The sequence below is a fragment of the Macaca fascicularis genome, chromosome 9 (assembly GCF_037993035.2).
Source record: "Macaca fascicularis isolate 582-1 chromosome 9, T2T-MFA8v1.1".
In the NCBI taxonomy this organism is placed as follows: Eukaryota; Metazoa; Chordata; class Mammalia; order Primates; family Cercopithecidae; genus Macaca; species Macaca fascicularis.
The window spans coordinates 9,393,405-9,397,608 of record NC_088383.1 but is presented as its reverse complement, the minus strand read 5'-3'; the positions used below and the strand labels follow the sequence as shown (position 1 = coordinate 9,397,608).

General features: G+C 48.5%; 1 pseudogene; it reads left to right on the top strand.

The window, feature by feature from the left end:
• Window positions 1–1,305: 1,305 nt before the first annotated feature.
• Window positions 1,306–3,260, top strand: LOC102119796 (keratin, type II cytoskeletal 8 pseudogene; annotated as a pseudogene).
• Window positions 3,261–4,204: the final 944 nt, after the last annotated feature.

Here is a 4,204-nt window from a genome sequence, read left to right as displayed (position 1 = left end):
TGATTACAGGAGAAGAATGAGAACAGAGGATTGCCCTACTCTCCTCTTCAGAGTCTCTCCTCCAGAAATCCAGGTCTTCTGGTGCCCTGTTGTCATACACTTGGTGTATGTATTTATTTACTTATGGAATTTTTACTCTGAGTATTTACTCTTCTGAAATTAGAATGGTAACACAAGATGCTCTAAACCTTCCATTTGACTTTCTCGTCTTCAAAACCTCACCTAGCCACGAAGGATGCTTTAGCGGATCCTGATAGGGACATAACGCAAAAGCATTATCATTACAGAGAATTAGGATACATCAGAATGATCTGACTTCACTATACTAGCTGACTTCAATATAGCTTCCCTTGAAACTATTTTGTTTTCTCTCAGTTAAGGATGGGCTGACGGTGGCTACTGACTCAAATTAAGTCCCCCCTCCCCCCACCTTTTTTTAGAACTTAGGAAGTTGGTTTACAAAATTACTAGCAGCACCGTAATTCTATTCCCATCCTTCATGTTTGACCTGCCCACATTTTTCAATCCACCCCCTTCCTAGAATTCACCTGTTATTGTTTACCTGACACCAGGTGTTTGTAAGATTCCTCAGATGTAATATGCAAACCTCCGGCAGGGTGAAAGATGTTTCAAAGATTTTAGAACTGTGTTCCTAAGTTGTTTCATTCATATGGCCCACATATCTGAAGAGCGCTTTAGAGATGTGATCTCAGGCACTTGAAAACACAATAACCACCCCAGAACCAGCCCTAAGGCTAATGTCTAGCCTTTTTCTTTTTCTTTTTTTGTTTGTTTGTTTTTTTTTTTTTTTGTTTTGTTTTTTTTTTTTTTTTTTTGAGACGGAGTGTCACTCTGTCGCCCAGGCTGGAGTACAGTGGTGCAATCTCGGATCACTGCAACCTCCGCCTCCTGGGTTCAAGCAATTCTCCAGCCTCAGTCCCCCAAGTAGCTGGGACTACAGGTGCCCGCCACCACGCCTGGCTACTTTTTGTATTTGTAGTAGAGACAGGGATTCTCCATATCGTTCAGATTGGTCTCAAACTCCTGACCTTGTGATCCACCCACCTTAGCTTCCCAAAGTGCTGGGATTACAGGCATAAGCCACCGCGCCCGTCCTGATGTCTAGTTTTTAAGAGGTCCATGCACAGCCCGAGAAGCAGGAGAAAATAATGCCATGGACTATATTAATTATTTGCTTAGAAGTGGCAATATTAGAGTGGAAAGATACACGTTGGTTCTATTCACTGTACTGAATAAATTAGGCAGTATTGAAAAAAAAATACTGTGCTTCTTTATCTCAGGCACTATTATCTACTGCACTATAATTTGGTGTAGTAGCAAGAGCACTCCATTTGGAGGCTGAAGATCTGAGCTTTATTTCAATTTTGCCACCAATTAAACATCTGCCATTTGAGCAAGTTCCATTCCACGTGTGGACATCCGTTTCTCCACTGCAATATGAGACACACAGATTATATGGACATGCATTCAGCTGTGAACCTCAGACTTGTTACCAAGTGCTCCTTAAAAAAGATTTAGGGACCAAAAAAAAGGAGCTTCTCCGCTCCTTCTGGAATCTCCGCCTGGTTCAGCCTACCTGCCTCCACTCCTGTCTCCACCATATCCATCAGGGTGACCCAGAAGTCCTACAAAGTGTCCACCTCTGGCCCCCAGACCTTCAGCAGCCACTCCTACACAAGTGGGCCCAGTGCCCGCATCAGCTCCTCGAGCTTCTCCCCAGTGGGTATCAGCAGCTTCCAGGGAGGGCTGGGGGGAGTCTATGGCAGGGCCAGTGGCATGGGAGGCATCCCTGCCGTCACAGTCAACCAGAGCCAGCTGAGCCCCCTTAATCTGGAGGTGGTCCCCAATATCCAGGCCGTGCACACCCTGGAGAAGGAACAGATCATGACCCTCAACAAGTTTGCCTCCATCATCGACAAGGTACGGTTCCTGGAGCAGCAAAACAAGATGCCGGCGACCAAGTGGAACCTCCTGCAGTAGCAGAAGACAGCTCAGAGCAACAAGCACAACATGTTTGAGAGCTCCATCAACAACCTTAGGCGGCAGCTGGAGACTCTGGGCCAGGAGAAGCTGAAGCTGGAGGCGGAGCTTGGCAACATGCAGGGGCTGGTGGAGGACTTCAAGAACAAGTATGAGGATGAGATCAATAAGCATACAGAGATGGAGAATGAATTTGTCCTCATCAAGAAGAATGTGGATGAAGCTTATGTGAGCAAGGTAGAGCTGGAGTCTCGCCTGGAAGGGCTGACTGACGAGATCAACTTCCTCAGGCTACTGTATGAAGAGGAGATCCGGGAGCTGCAGTCCCAGATTTCGGACACGTCTGTAGTGCTGTCCATGGACAACAGCCCCTCCCTGGACATGGAAAGCATCACCGCTGAGGTCAAGACGCAGTACGAGGAGATCGCCAGCCGCAGCCGGGCTGAGGCTGAGAGCATGGACCTGATCAAGCATGAGGAGCTGCAGACCCTGGCTGGGAAGCACGGGGGTCACCTGCGGAGTACAAAGACTGAGCTCTCCGAAATGAACCGGAACATCAGCTGGCCCCAGGCTGACACTGAAGGCCTCAAAGGCCAGAAGGCTTCCCTGGAGGCCACCATCGCAAATGCAGAGCAACGTGGGGAGCTGGCTGTTAAGGAGGCCAACACCAAGGTGTCCCAGCTGGAGGCCGCCCTGCAGCGGGTCCGGGAGGACGTGGCGCGGCAGCTGCGTGAGCGACAGGAGCTGATGAACGAACGTCACGCTGGCCCTGGACATGGAGATCGTCACCTATAGGAAGCTGCTGGAGGCCAGGAGAGCCGGCTGGAGTCTGGGATGCAGAACATGAGTATCCATAGAAAGACCACCAGCGACTATGCAGGTGGTCTGAGCTCAGCCTATGGGGGCCTCACAAGCCCGGGCCTCAGCCACGGCCTGGGCTCCAGCTTTGGCTCTGGTGCGGGCTCCAGCTCCTTCAGCCGCACCAGCTCGGCGAGGGACGTGGTTATGAAGAAGATCGAGACCCGCGATGGGAAGCTGGTGTCCGAGTCCTCTGACGTCCTGCCCATGTGAAGGGCTGCGGCAGCCGCTCCCAGCCTGCCCCTCCTGCGGCTGCCCCAGAGCCAGGGAGGGAGGCCGCTGGGAGACCCACCCGAGGCTCAGCCCACCCGCCGGGGAGTTTACTGCCTGGTCCCCCTTGCCCATGCCTCAAGCTACAAAACAATTCAATTGCTTCCCCACCGCTCCCCACCCAGCCCCAAAATAAAACCTCAGCTAGCTCTGGGGGAGGGGGGAAAGAAAAAAAATTATGTGGCCAGAGATTTTGAGAATTACAGTGTTGCACTCATATGTACGCTTGCTCAGAGATTCACAATAAACTTTAGCATACCAAATGCCTCCATGAGACATTCTAATAAAGCTTTACAAGGAACACCAATTTAACTGTTTTGTGTTTCCCAAATATATTTTACCAAGAATCCTGTGTGTGTTCTAAACAGCTTGGGCAGCACTGGACAAGATTTCCTAAGGGCCTTCCAGCTCTAATTGGTCCTGGTCGAGTTTGTCAGGTTTGTTTATCAGGGTCCTAGAAGACCAACCTGGGCAACAGAGCAAGACCCCATCTGTACAAAGAACTTAAAAAATTAACTAAGCATGGTGGTGCGCCCTTGTAGTCCCAGCTACTTAGGAGGCTGAGGCAAGAGGATCATTGAAGCCCAGGAGTTCTAGGCTACAGTAGCTGGGGTCCCACCAATGTACTCCAGCTGGTGCAATAAAGCAAGACTGTCTCCAAAAAAAAAAGCAAAGGGGAACTCAGAAACCAGACAGCCTGGGTTCATATCCATAGTTTTCTACTATGTAGCTTTGCAACCTTAATCATGTAAATTTAATTTATCTGTACTTTAGTTCCTTCATCTATGAAATGGAGACAATAATATCATCTGTTTCATAGAGTCATTGTAAGAATTGAATGTGTTAATGCAACATATAAAATGCTTAGCAGATTACGTAGCAGCTTGTAAGTGCCGTGCGTGTTAACATTTGCAATATCCAAAACACTTATCTGGTGCAACAGCCTAAGAGAAGAAAGAGTGAATGAAAAAAACTGGCATTTGCTGGGGACCTACTACTAGTTTTCATGCCAGATGCTTTACATATGTAATCTCATTAAATCTCCACCGTAAAACTAAGATCAAAATATAGTTTT